This window comes from Tamandua tetradactyla, chromosome 2 (assembly GCF_023851605.1).
Source record: "Tamandua tetradactyla isolate mTamTet1 chromosome 2, mTamTet1.pri, whole genome shotgun sequence".
Lineage (NCBI taxonomy): Eukaryota > Metazoa > Chordata > Mammalia > Pilosa > Myrmecophagidae > Tamandua > Tamandua tetradactyla.
This window is the reverse complement of record NC_135328.1, coordinates 115,515,375-115,530,436: the sequence shown is the minus strand read 5'-3', so window position 1 is coordinate 115,530,436 and position 15,062 is coordinate 115,515,375. Positions and strand designations below refer to the sequence as shown.

At 40.0% G+C, this 15,062-nt stretch overlaps 2 long non-coding RNA genes across 2 annotated transcripts in view; one reads left to right on the top strand and one right to left on the bottom strand.

Moving 5' to 3' along the window:
* LOC143661569 (uncharacterized) overlaps window positions 1-14,750 on the top strand; it is a 34,407-nt gene extending 19,657 nt beyond the window's left edge. Inside the window, exons 2-4 of the long non-coding RNA XR_013164696.1 lie at window positions 9,495-9,560; window positions 13,364-13,636; window positions 13,800-14,750. This is a non-coding gene — a long non-coding RNA (uncharacterized LOC143661569). The remainder of the gene's footprint in view (window positions 1-9,494; window positions 9,561-13,363; window positions 13,637-13,799) is intronic.
* Window positions 7,856-13,982, bottom strand: LOC143661579 (uncharacterized). Its single transcript, XR_013164705.1, has 4 exons — window positions 13,620-13,982; window positions 11,232-11,357; window positions 8,498-8,572; window positions 7,856-8,088 (listed from the first exon to the last, which is right to left on the bottom strand). It is a non-coding gene; the product is annotated as an uncharacterized LOC143661579 (long non-coding RNA).
* Window positions 14,751-15,062: the final 312 nt, after the last annotated feature.

Sequence of the window (15,062 nt, the reverse complement as noted above, 5' to 3'; positions counted from 1 at the left end):
AGGCTTAAACATTTACATCTCTCTCACATGGAATGAGAATGCTTATTTCTTTATAGCCTCTTAAGCACTTGAAATCATCAATATTTTTTCTTTTTTTAATCCTTATAAAAAACTTATGAAATATATTAGAATGAATTTTTTTTGAAAAAGTTTCTTTCACCAGCATTTTTTAGTTTTCAGTGTACAACTGTTTATATTTTTGTTTGAATTTAATCCTAGATGTTTTATTTTTTTAGATGCTCTTATAAATGGATTTTTTCTTAATTTCCTCTTCAGATTGTTCATTCACTACTAGTGTATAGTACACAATTATTTTTTGCATGTCAATTGTGTACATTGCTGTTTTGCTGAACTCATTTATTAGTTCTAATAATTTTCTGTGGATTTCTTTGTGTCTTCTATATATAGGACCTTGTTATCTGAGGATAGAAGTAGTTTTACTTATTCCTTTACAATGATGCCTTTTACTTCTTTTTCTTGTATAATTGCTCTGCCTAGAACTTCTTTTTCTTATTAGCGAAGTTGTGGGTTTACAGAACAATCATGCATAAATTACAGGATTCCCATGTATCTTTCTATCTTGCATTGGTGTGGTATCTTTGTTACAACTGATGAAAGTACATTTTTGTAACTGTACTATTAGCTATAGAAAGATTGGAATGTTAGAGGAGACTTATCATGGAAGACCTGCTTACACACCCCAGGAATGTCCAGAGGACACACTTTTCACCAGAAACTTGAGAAATAAATTCATGAGACTAGCTCCCTTATCCCTGAAGAGCTCTGTAGTCAGCCTTCTCTGTAGGTCAAATATTACTGTGGGAACTGCTGTCACTGAGCTGGAATCTTAAACACAATGGAGATGATTGAGTCCCGAGTTGGCAGAATCCAGGTGGTGACAGTTAATCGGCATAGACAAGGAGGGCATGACCACCATAAGGACAGCAGACGCAAAGCAGCAGTCAAAATAATCTGTTTTACAGAGATTTGTGGTGTTGGCTAGTAGATCCTTGTGTACCTAGAAGTAAAATAGATGGGCAGTCTACTAAATTCTTCTTTGGGTTGTATAAGCAGAAGAATTCTATATCAAGTGAGCAGAAAGTGAATTTGGATTACAAAAACAGAGAGTCACGGCCCCTTAATCAATTCCCAGACTTGAGACAGTTTACAAACCCACAGCTCCTTGAATGAGAGAAGGGCTGGTACCTTTGAGGAAGGACTCTTTTACACTGCCCAAATTTACACTAGTAACCTTCCTCCTAGTCTTCCCCAAGGAGATCTAGGCCTTTTACCAGGGTTACAGTGCATTGGGAAAAAGAAAATGATCAGATATTTTGAGGATTATTGGACACTGGCTCATAAGTGACACTAATTCCAGGAGACCCAAAATGTCACTCTGGTCCATGAGTCAGAGTAGGGGCTTACGGAGGTCAGATGATCAATGGAGTTTTAGCTTAGATCTGTCTCACAGTGGGCTGTGCAGAAAACAGATGGGACTTGGAGAATGACAGTGGATTATTGTAAACTTAGCCAAGTGGCGATTCAAATTGCAGCCACTGTTCTACATGTAGTATCATTGCTTGAACAAATCAACACATCATCTGGTACCTGGTATGCAGCTATTGATTAGATATATACTTTTTTTTCAATTGCTGTCTGTAAGGACCACCAAAAACAATTTGCATTCAGCTGGCAAGGCCAGCAGTATACCTTCACAGTCCTGCCTCAGGGGTATATCAACTTCCCAGCCCTATGTCACAGTCTTGTTTGCTGGGAATTTGATCATTTCTCCCTCCCACAAAATATCACACAGGTCCATTATATTGATGATATCATGCTGATTGGACCTAGTGAGCAAGAAGTAGCAACTACTCTAGATTTATTGGTAAGGTATTTGTGTGTCAGGGGATGGGAGATAAATCCAACAAAAATACAAGGGTTTTCCACCTAAGTGAAATTTCTAGGTGTCCAGTGGTGTGGGACATGTCAAGATATCCTTTCTAGGGTGAGGGACAAACTGTTGCATCTGGCCCCTCCCATGACCAAACAAGAGACACAGTATTTAGTTGGCCTCTTTGGATTTTGGGTGTGCTATTCTGGCCTATTTTACTGAGTGACCAGAAAAGCTGCTAGTTTTTTTTTAAGCTGCTCTACCACTTGGGCCATATGATCTAGCAGGTCCAGTGGTGCTGGAAATTTCAGTGGCAAGTAGGGATGTTGTCTCCTATAGGGCAGACCCCTATAGGAGAATCACAGCGCAGATCCTTAGAATTTTGGAGCAAAGCTTTACCATCTGCTGCAGATAACTACTCTTCTTTTGAGAAACAGCTTTAACCTGCTGCTAGGCTTTAGTAGAGATTGAATGCTTAACCATGGGTCACCAAGTTACCATGATACTTGAGTTGCCTATCATGAACTGGGTGTTGTCTGACACACCAAGCCATAAAGTTGGGTGTGCATAGCGGCACTTCATCATAAAATGGAAATGGTATATAAGAGATAGGGCTTAAGCAGGTGCTGAAAGCACAAGCAAGCTACATGAGGAAGTGGCCCAAAGGACCATGCCCCCCACTCCTGCTACATTACTGTCTCTTTTCCACACCAAAACTATGGTCTCTTGGGGAATTCCTTACAGTCAGTTGACTGAGGAAGAGAAAACTTGGACCTGGCTTACAGATGGTTCTGCATGATATACAGGGACCACCCAGAAGTGGAAAGCTACAGCACTACAACCACATTCTGGGATGTCCTTAAAGGACAGTGGTGAGGGGAAATCCCTCCCTGGGCAAAACTCTGAGCAGTGTACCTGGTTGTTCATTTTACTTGGAAGGAGAACTGGTCAGAGGTGGATTTGTATACTGATTCATGGGCTGCTGCTAATGGTTTGGCTAGATGGTCAGGGATGTGGAAGGAGCATGATTGGAAATTGGTGACAAAGAGGTCTTGGGAAGAGGTATGTGGATAGACCTTTCTGAGTGGGCAAAGAACATGAAGATATTTGTGTCCCATGTGAATACCAGAGGGTGACTTCAGCAGAAGAAAGTTTTAATACTCAAGTGGATAAGATGACCCATCCTGTGGATACAAGTCATCCCCTTTCTTCATCCACTCCTACCACTGCCCAATGGGCTCATGAACAAAGTGGGCATGGTGGTAGTGGTGGAGGTTATGCATGGGCTCAGCAACATGGACTTCCACTCACCAAGGCTGAACTGGTTATTGCCACTGCTGGGTGCTCAATCTGCCAGCAGCAGAGATCCACCTTCAGTCCCTGATATAGCACCATTCTCTGAGGTGAACAGCTTGTTATATGGTGGCAGGTTGATTATATTGGACCACTTCCATCATGGAAGGAGCAACAATTTATTCTAGCTGGAATAGATATATACTCAGTGTTCTAATCTGCCAAAGTTGCCAGAATGCAACACACCAGAGATGGATTGGGTTTTAATAAAAGGGGATTTATTTAGTTAAAAATGTATAGTTCTTCACAGGAAAGACAGCTAACTTTCATCTGAGGTTCTCTCTTATATGGGAGAGCACAGGGTGATCTCTGCTGGTCTTTTCTCCAGGCTTCTGGGTTCCAACAGCTTTCCCTGGGGTGATTCATTTCTGCATCTGCATCTCTAAATGTCTGGGCTGAGTTGTGAGTGCTGAAATGAGGTATGCTGAGCTGCCTGGGCTGTGTTGCATTGAACTCTCTCTTTTAAGCTTCCCATGAATTAAATTAAATATCACTCATTGAGGAAGGCACTCCCCTTAGAGACTGCAGATGTAATCAGCCATACATGAGTTTCACAAACTAATGATTCAAATGCACAGCAACAGAACTATGCACCATCAATCACCTGGCCAATTTGAAACCTGAACCTAACTACCACACTCCTGATATGGGTTTGCATTCCATGCACACAATGCTTCTGCAAAATCTACCATCTGTGGACTTATGGAATGCCTTTTTCACCCTCATGATGGTCCCCATGGCATTGCCTATGATCAAGGAACCCACTTCTCAGCAAATGAAGTGTAGAAATGGGCACATGCTCATGGAATTCTCTGGTCTTATCATGTTCCACATCATTCAGAGGCAGCTGGGTTGATAGAATGGTGGAATGGCCTTTTGAAGACCAAATTATGGTGCCAACTAGGTGGCTAAACCTTGCAGGGCTGGGACAGTGTTTTCCAGGAGGCTATGAATGCTCTGAATCAGCATTCACTCTATGGTGATGTTTCCTCCAGAGCCAGGATTCAAGGATCCAGGAATCAAGAGTGGAAATGGGAGTGATACCACTCACTGTCACCCCTAGTGATCCACTAGGAAATATTTTGCTTCCTGTCCCTGAAACCTTAAGCTCTGCTGGTCTACAGGTCTTAATTTCAAAAGGAAGAATGCTCCTACCAGGAGATGCATTGATTCCACTGGACTGGAAATTAAGATTGCCACCTGGGCACTTTGGGGTTATTTTGCCACTGAATCAACAGGCATGAAAGGAAATTACTGTTCTGTCTGGAGTGATTAATCCTGACTATCAAGGGGAATTAGGACTGCAACTACATAATGAAGGTAAAGAAGAATTTTCCTGGAATACAGGAGATTTCCTAGGCTATCTCATAGTACTACTATGCTTATGATTAAAATAAATGGAAAACTGCAACAACCCAATCCAGGCAGGACTGCCAATGGCCCAGAAACTTCAGTAATGAAAGTTTCGATCATCCCACCAGGCAAAGACCACGGCTAGCTGAAGTGCTTGCTGAGGGCAGAAGGAATATGGAATGGGTAGTAGAAGAAGGTATTGATAAATATAAACTATGACCATGAGACCAGTTACAGAAATAGGGCTGTGATTATATGAATATTTCCTTCTTTTTTTGTTATGAGTATGTTTGCATTTGTACATCAGCAAATATCTTGTTTTCCTTTTATCATATGACATAAGTTATATTGTTCATGTTAGAGTATTCATAGGTTATGAAGTTTAAAAGTGATGTAAACTAAGGATTTGCACCTTGTTCTGGAAAGATGTAGTGCATTTCTGATTGTAGGCAGGTTAGTTGAGTACTGTTAGGTGAGACATAGATCTGTTATTGTGTTGTATTTGGAAATTAAGCATGTTTCAATGTGATGTGTATAGATGCCAAATTGATAAGGGGTGGACTGTGATGGTTAGGTTCTGATGTCAAATTGGCCAAGTGATTGTGCCCAGTTGTCTGGTCAGGCAGTGCACTGGCTGTTGCTGCAAGGATATTTTGTGACTGGTTGATAAACCAGAAGGCTGGTATATTAAATAATCAGTCAATTGATTGCATCTATGGCTGATGGCATCTGCAGTCAACTAAGGCATGCCTCCCACAACAAGATAATCCAATCAGTTGAGGGCTTTTTAGGGAGAAGAGAGACTTTTTCACTGCTTCTTCAGTAGCAAGCCTCTCCTGTGGAGTTTGTCCAGACCCTTCATTGGAGCCACCAGGTTTGCAGCCTGCCCTACAGGTTTTGTGCTCATCCATTCTCACGGTTGTGTGAGACACCTTTATGAATCTCATATGAATAGATATCTCCTGTTTGTTCTGTTTCTCTAGAGAATCCTGATTATACAAGTTCCATGGACTTTTTGTTTAATTTTTATTCTAGTAACATATATCCAACCTACTATTTCCCCTTTTAGCCGCATTAAATTTTCAATGCTGTCAATTTTATTCACAATGTTGTGCTATCACACTCATCATCTATTACTAAATTTTTCCATTGTCCCAAATAGAAGCTCTGTACAGTTTAAGCTGTAACTCCTTATTCTCTACCTCCACCCCATCCCCTGGTAATCCATATTCTAGATTCTGACTCTAGAGTTTGCTTGTTCTAATTATTCCATATCAGTGAGCTCATACAATATTTGTCCTTAAGGATCTGACTTATTTCACTCAATATGATGTCTTCAAGGTTCATTCATGATAAAGTCCTTTCAAGTACAAAAGTTTTAATTTTGATGAGGTCCCGTTTATCTATTATTTATTTTGTTACCTAACACTATATCCTGAAGATGCTTCCCTATGTTTTCTTCTAGAAGTTTTATAATTCTAGCTGTTATATTTATGTCTTTGATCCATTTTGATTTGATTTTTATATATGGTGTAAGATAAGGGTTTACCTTCATTCTTTTGCAAATTAAGATCCAGTTTTCCCAGCACCATTTGTTGAAGAGACTATTATTTCCCCACTGGGTATTCTTTGCCTCCTTGTTAAAAATCAGTTGCCCACAAATATGAGAGTTGACTCTCAGTTAAATTCCTTTGGTCTATATGTCTGTCCTTATGCCAGTATCATGCTGTTTTGATTACAGAGGCTTTGTAATAAATTTTAAGATCCGGAAGTGTGAGTCCTTCAACTTTGTTCTTCATTTTTAGGATGGTATTGGCTTATTTGATGCCCCTTAACCTTTCCATATAAATTTGATGACTGGCTGTTTTAGTTTGCTAATGTTGCTAGAAATGCAATATACCAGAAATATGTTGGCTTTTATAAAGGGAATTTATGAAGTTACAAGTTTACAGTTCTAAGGCCATAAAAATGTCCAAAAGAAGGTATCCAGGGACAGCTACCTTGACTCAAGAAAGGCCAATGGGTCCAGAACAGCTCTGTCAGCTGGAAGGCATGTGGTTAGAGTCTGCTGGTTCTTTGGCTTTTGGTTTCCAAACAACTTCTCCAGGGTGTTTTCTTTCTCTATCTCCAAAAGTCTTTGTCTGTATCAGTTCTGAAGCTTTTTCCAAAGTGGTTCCCTCTTAAAGGACTACAGTAAGTGACCCCACCTAGAATGGGTGGAGACCATCTCCATGGAAACCACCTAATCAAAAAGTCCTACCCACAATTGGGTGGGTCACGTCTCCATGGAAACAACTTAATTAAAAAAAGATCCCACCCAACAATATTGAATAAGGATTAAAGAACATGGCTTTTCTGGGATACACAATAGTTTCAAACTGGCACACTGTCTTTTTCATTTCTGCAAAGAAGGTTGTTGGAATTTTTATTGGAATGGCATTGAATCTGTAAATTTCTTTAAGTAGAACTGATCTCTTAATGCTATTTAGTCTTCCAATCAATGAACAAGGAATGACCTTCCATTTATTTGTCTTCTTTGAATTTTTCAAGCAGTGTTTTTTAGTTTTCTACAAAAGCTCCTTGGTCAGATTTATTCCTAGATATTTGATTCTTTTAGTTGCTTTTGTGAATGGAATTTTTTTTCTTGATTTCCTCTTCTGATTGCTTATTGCTTGTATTTAGAAGCACTACTGTGTTTTCCGTGTTGGTCTTGTACCCTGACACTTAGCTGAATTCATTTATTAGCTCTAGGAGCTTTGTTGTAGGTTTGTCAGTATTTTCTTTAACTAGGATCATATCATCTCCATCTAGGGAAAGTTTTGCTTCTCCCTTTTCAATTTGGATGCCTTTCATTTCTTTCTCTTGTTTAATTGCTCTAGCTAGAACTTCTAGTACAATATTGGTTAACACTGGGGGCAGTAGGCTTCATTGGTTTCTTTCCTGATTTTAGAGGGAAAGATTTCAGTCTTTCTCCATTAAGTATGATGTTAGCTGTGGGCAAAAAAAAAATCTGTTTGTTCATATGTATTTTCTTTATTATTAATAAGGTTCCCCTTCTTTTTATATGTTTAATGACAATTCTAATCCATAGCCTTTGTTCATTTTCCTATTGAGATATGGGCAACTTACAGATTCGTAGTTTTAGATCTTTTTGGATAATAATCCTTTATTTAGTACATTGTATATAATTCCCTCCGATGTGTTCCTTGTCTTTCAATTTTATTTGAAAATTGTCCTTCATCATACAGCACTCTAGAAGTTTGTATAATCAAGTCTGTTAGCCTAGTATCAGATGTTTCAATGAGGCTGCCCCTTTGACAGCTTAAACTCAACATGTCTAAAACTGCATTTTGTGTCACTCACCCCAATTCCCTTTTCTTGACCACTCACTCATTCATTTATTCAACGAATATTGCAATGTATAGGGGACAATTGAGTTTTCTTTTTTAATCTTGATAATGACTGGGAAACATCACGGTCAAAGGTTGTTTCTGTAAAAAAAAAAAGACTTTTAAAAAGAAGATTTCTTTAAATGCAATTATCACAGACTTCACTTAGAAGCAGAAAATATTAGATTGCCAAGATAGTGTCTTTACAAGTTTCTGCACTGAAACATTGTTACAAATTACTAAGTGTGTTGCTGCAGGATAAGCTTCTCTACCCTGCTGTTGTCAAACTTTATGTGGATTGCTTTAATTTAGTAGTCTCCAAAATAAGCTTCTTTCTGCTCACACAGACCCTGTTTTTCATTCTGAGCACAGTAAGTATGGGAAGTATGCAGAAACAATGGTGCACTCTTGTGTGTAAACCTTGGGGCAAGCGTCTCCATGCTTTTGTAAAAATAGTTCCTCACTCCTACCCATAGTGAGGGTTGGGAAGCAAACTTAAGGGAACCCATACGTTTGAAAAATGGTGTATCTTTCCTTCCTTCTTGGGATTCCATGCTTCTTCCTTCTCCTGACGCTCCCATTGGTCCTGTCAAGGAAGGGAGCATGTTGCTTTATGTTCATTCTTTGCCCTCTCCCTTGGCTTCCACACCTGTTCTTTGGGGACCTCAAAGCAACTTCCCGTTGCAGAGCACTTAACCCAGAACCTGGATTGACTCAAACCTGTGAATTTCCTTTCCTGAAACTTTAGGATGCCATAGGGTCCCCACAGCTGATTTCATAAATTTGGTGTCACATTGTAAATCAGGCAGCTGTAGACTGGCCAGGACATCTGCTTGGTTCTGTTATTCTCTTTACACCAAAAGGAAACTCACTCTAAAAGGTCAGTAAAATGTGCACATTGTTAGTTAATAGCCTGTATTATTCTTTCCAAGCATGGACCAAAAATATCAGGAAGATGTTTTTTCTAAAGAAATATTTTAATACGTACATATACTTACCATCGCTTCATAGCACTCTGCCTGAAGAATAAGGTAGTAGGAAAAGGAAATGAATAAGTAGTGTGCTGGAGTTTACTGAGATCTTTACTCATCCTTAGCAATTTAAAGACTTTTGGAGCAGTGATAGAAAATGAATAGTTAAAGAGGGTGCAAGACAAGAACTGGTATTTATAACCAATTACTTGAGCTTAATTGATTGGGCATGGGGACCACATTCTTTAATGAGATTTTACCTATTTTCCTTTCTCATAGACTGTTTTATTAGATTAGGTCATGCTATGGTAACAAATGTACCCCCAAATCTCACAGTGACATAACCAAACAAAGGTTTCTTTCTGGCTCATGCAAAATGGATGGCAGTCAGAGGACTGTCCTGGGCAGTTGACCTCCATACTGAAGTCAGTCATACTGAGGGACAGGGAAGTGAGTGCTAGAGAGAGTTGGTTACAGCTGTTAAAGGCTTAATTCTGGAAGTTTACTTGTTACTTCTATTCACTGCCCATTGGCCAGAAGTTTCTCCCTAGTCCCATCCACTACAAGAGGGCTGAGAATTGAGGAAGAGCTCAAGAAGATTCGGTAAGTAGTAAATGTCTCTGATTCCCCCAGTTCTATTTGAGGTAGACGTAATAAAGATATAAGTCCTCCTTCTTATTACATAATTCTTAGCTTTTGACTTAGCAACTCTCCCCTTCTCTCTTCTCCCTTTCTTCACACTTCCACTATCAATTGCTACAACAGTATGGTAAAACCTAATCTTAAATAAAAGAGAGAAAGCCAGTATGGCTTAAAAGGGCGTATGTAGAATAATATTTATGATCTCTACATCGCTCTATATAAATAAAGTTATTCCAGCCCAAAATATAGTGTTTTTAACTAAAGGTTCCCAAACAGATTATTTTCTAGGCCCAAACAGTTCCAACAGTAGATTGCTTGACTAGAATATCAGATACCCCTCACTGTCCTCTCCTCCCAAGTCACACTGGAAATCCCTTGGGATACTTAGTAAGTATACAGATTCCTGGGTCTCACCCTAAATCTACCTAAACCAACATCTCATTGGGTGGGGTTCATTTTGAAAAAATTTTGCAGTTGATTCTAATAAAAACTGAAATTTGAGAAAGGTTAACCTGTATTCATTCTCCCAGGAGTATATGTACTTTTGAAAGGACAGCTGAAAGGAGGAAGTGTTTCATCTGAAGGAATGATGTGCTAAGATCTGACATCAGACACCAGTGAGAGAGTGGTTTTTGAGTGAAGGCCTTCCTCCATTGGGTCATATGAAATATTTTTGCTCTTTGGCTATGTAAGGCTGGCATGTGCAATATTTTTCTTTGTTTTGTATTGTACTGCTTGTTTTTTAAAAGACCTTTTCAGATATTCTGTTGTATTCTATTGTTACATCTGTTAGGCCTCCGACACAGTGGACAGTTTACTACTATGGCTTTTCATTTCTGATTATGAGGTCATCTTTGGTAGGGGTTATTTATTTATTTTGTTTCCCCTATATGTCTCTCTGGTCCTTGGTATATGGAAGAGACCCTACAGAGTAAATTTTTTTGGCTCTACCAGGTGTCAATGTGTTTTGCTTGTTCAGGAGCATTACTCTTGGGTTGTCATGATGGCATTATGCTGGAAAGGATGTACTTGGAATCCCCAATCATACACGGCACAGGCTTGTAGTTTTTAGGTCTGCCTACCCAATGCCTTAGGCAGAGAGATACTTCCTTCCCACTCAGTATGCCCAACTATAGTGTTTTTCTAGTCCTTCTTCTTGAAGCTCAGAGTCTTTCCAGGGCCTCTCTCAAGGCCACATGCCTTATCTCGTCATGCACATCAGACCTCCTAGATCTGCTTGGACATCCCCAACCCTCTCTCAGCTATAACTCAGTAGCTTTCAGTTTCTCCTCTTATTTCCTGGCATCTGAGAACCTACTGTGAATTGAGCTTAGGATTTTTTTTTTTTAAGGTTATATTTTATCCACTGTGTGGTTGGAGCCAGACAGAGGGAAAAGTGTGTACTCTGTGGCTATTCAGTCTGCCATTTTCTCTGAAGTTTTACAAGGACATTTTAGGAGGCGTGCTGCTTCCACGGTAAGCTGTGTTCATTTGTTTGGCGCTACCACTGCTGTTTTGTGTGGTGAATTACCTTTGCTCTTGCACAATATCTGATGTTAAAAAGGTCCCGTTTCAAGCCGAAAACAGACCATTAATCATACTGTCCTATGGAACTTAGTTCATTTTACTCACATAGTTCTCATCTTACTGCATTGTGTTCAGTTCCAGAGAGTTGTGCCTTTCCCACTTCTCTGTAGGCTTCTGGGGCCAGAGACCAGATCACATCAATCCTTTTTATCTCCAGTGCTGGCCTCATGCCTAGCATATAAGGTTGGGTAGAGAATGCTTGTGTCACTGGTTATTAGGCAGGAACCCCTGTTGATGATGATGATGATAATGAACACACCAAGAAGGGCCCCACACAGAATTCTGGTCTTTGTTTGGATGCGCTAGAATGTCCTTCTAGGTTTATTGGATTTTTAAGTGCTATTAATGGCTATTAACTACTCTGAGTAGATTAACACCTGCTCCCTGCCTGGATGCACACACAGCCATTAGCTGCTGAGAGAAGCCTCCCCAAGGGATGGGGAAATACATAGAAATTCATGGAGGGCTTGTCTCCTTTTCTTGGTGATGGCCTTGGGTCTCCAAGTACATGCTCAGAGGTCATTTACTGCATGCTCTGCTGGCCCACCTGCCTCCCTTCTTTCCTCTCCTTTCTCCCTCCTCTCCTTCCCTCCTTCTCTTTCCCTTTTACCACATTAGGTGATCATGCCTGAGTGAGATCAAATACAGTAACTTATCAAGACATATTTGTTGAGTGAATTCTTTTAATTATCCTTAAAAGGGTAAAAAATAGTGCCCAGCTCCTTTCCTCATCACAGCCAGCCACTGATGTGCACACTACTGATAATGCTTATCATTTACAAAGCACTTCCCTATCCATTGGGTACCTGTGGCCAAGCATTTTACATCTATGGAACCATTTGATATCAGAAGTTACCTGTGAGGTGGGGGCAATAACACATATGTCGAATCTTACTCACCTGTGGCAGACAGTAGGTAGAGAGTACTTCATTCCAGGTCACATACACTGTGACTGTCCTTGCTGAGATCTGAGCCCAAGCTATTTGGCTATAAAAGCCCTTCCCTCTGACCGCCGGACACATTTCAGACATGCATGTCGGCTGAAGAAACGCCAGCCCACCCACACTGTCAGAATTATTACTTTTTTTTTTTTGGCATGCTGCATGGTGGGAATCACAGTTCATTCTTTTTCCACATGACTATCTCATTATTGCAGGGTCATTTGTATATTTGGGGGGGGGGTAAGGTGGGGAGGGAATCAAACCCGGGTCTCTGGCATGGCAGGTGAGAATTCTACCACTAAACTACCTGAGTACCCCCCAGAATCATTACCGTTTATTCAAGAGATGAATAGATATATAAGAAATGCTGGACTTCTCACTCATTTCCAGTGTGGCAGATTCTGGAAGGAGATAAGGGAACCAAAGCAGTTAGCTTTTCTATCACAAAGCCGGGTCTGAAACGCTGGGTCAGGATCAAGGATTTGCAGTCTAAATATTCTGGACTCCTCTCCCAGTTTCTAGATGATAAGTGTCATATTTAAAAAACTGAATGACAGTAATATTAAAATATTGATATAAATAGTAAAATGCATGGTGATGTTCTCAAAAAGAGAAGGATATTCAAATCAAGAATCTTTAGTGATCCAAAATAAATTTTGAGATGTATGCAAGTCTATTTTACAATATTTAAAAAAAAAAAGAAGAAAAAGAATGCTAATCTTAATACAGGTCCTAGAGAAGCTGGCAGTCTGTGTGTGTGTGAGACGTCTAACACCACAACACAGGAAGTTTGGCTAAGGTGGTATTCTCAGGAAGAAGTGATGCTTGCCCACTCTGCTTATTCAGGAGACCAAGATGAGACTGTAATTATGTGTATATTAATGATGTGTGAGGCCCATTGGACCAGATATCTATTCACATAATACCTGACAATGCTATGTTAATAAAGAAGACTAGATAGAAGTCATGAGATAGCCTCAAGGAAACTTCTTTATTAAAAAGCTAGTGTGCATCTTTGTCCCTTCTTCTAGCTTATCTCCTTCCTTTTGGCTGGAATTTAAACAATGGCTGGAGATCCAGCAGAGGTGGACCATAATGGAGCAAAAAGACAGAAAAACTTAGGTCTTTATCCTCAAGAAGGGCAATACTGGCTCTGGACTGCTTTTGCTTAGACAAAAGTAAAAGTACTTTTAGCTAATTTAAACAACTGCTGATTTGGGTTTTGTATCATTGCAGCTAAACCTAACTGTAGCTGATCCATCCTATACCAAGTGAATCCCAAGAAACATTACCCCGAGTTGGAAAGGATCAAGCCTGCTTTCTGTGGCCTGAAGACCAGACCAGAGACATTCTGTCTGAACAATGCTGAGAGAATTCACTCCTCTTGGAACACTCTCCCTCAAGAACTTTGCCTGGCTGATTCTTTCCCATTGTGATAGAGTGAGCCAGAGGGAAAGACTTTGACATACTTTTTGGTGCTTCCACTACTCACCAACTGCCTTTGGCCAGGTACTTTTTGCTGTATCGATCAGAGAATGCTCAGTTACTGATGGTTCCATCCCATGTTGTATAAATAAGAATTTGGTGGGGCTCTGTTCCTTGCATTCTAGAAGGGCACAAGAGGGGCCTCGGTGAACTGGCAAGCCTGACTCTTTCTTTTTTTCCTGGAAAGAATGACTGAAGTGGATGAAGATGATGAGGATGGAGAGGACAAGACAGATGCTTTGCCACAGAAACCATGTTGCCTTTTGAAAAGAATCAGTGCCTTCCTCCAGACAAACCAGCTCCGCTAAGTGAATTCAAGATAGAAACTGATGGAGCGTCGAAGAGTGAATTAGAATCCATGGAACATATAGGAACAGGAAAATAGCAAAATGCAGCGAGTTGGCAGTCACACTGAAGGATCTGCAAATGCTTGCACAGAGAGGCGGGATCTTAATCACCAACCCTCTGAGGCAGGATGTAGCCACTTCCGCCCTGTGAATGTGATGGTATCTCCTCCAAATTGGCTCTGACACAACTTCTGTTTAGAAGCTGGTATTCTGTTTGGAAAAACATTTCTAATTTTTGAGGAATGACAGTAAGTCTGATGAGTTTTAAAATGGTTTCCTAATTTGGACAACTTTTGACTGCTTTGGCTTGCAGTATTTGGTATGTGAGGACTTTATTGAAGGACTGCGTCTGTGGGAAGGTGATTTTTAATTATATGTTTCATTATCTCTTTTAGGGCAGCATAAGCAACAAACAAATGGGGTATAAGAGTGATACACATATTTATAACTTGGGCTGTGATGTCACCCATTATGATAATATTATTACTTATAGTAGCAAAGATTATATGCTGGGCCTTTTTTAAGCACTTTACAGGTGTTAACTCAGCTGGCTCAACAACCCCAAGTGGCCGATGCTATCATGGTCTTCACTCCAATTTTCAGATGAAGAAACTAAGGCAGTGAGAGATTAATTAATTCAAAGTTACAGTTAGTATAAGGCAGAGCTGAGATTTGAACCAGAGTGTGGCTCCAGAGTCCAAGTTCTTAACCACTACATGAGACTACCTGTTGATATTGGAGGAAGAAAGGAAAAAAACTGTGTATCAAAAATATATATTACAGTTGCTGAAAAAACCTGAAAGTGTCAAGTTGTCTATTCTCAGACTCCAGGTGATCATTTTTTTAAAGTTGACAAGCAACTTGTGTGTGACTTGAAAGAAGCAGGAAAGAAACTCATTCTCTAAGAATAGAGTTGGCACCATGCATGTAGCTTTCCCCATCTTAGTTCTTTAATTTGTAAAATTGAAACAATACTTTGGTTCTTACGAGGGTTGCTCGGGACAAGTGAAAGGAAGTATGTTACGTAAAATGCCTGCATTTGTTGGGATGCTTTCAGTTGTCAGCGTCTGAGAAAGCAACTCACATTGGTTTAAGCAAAATTG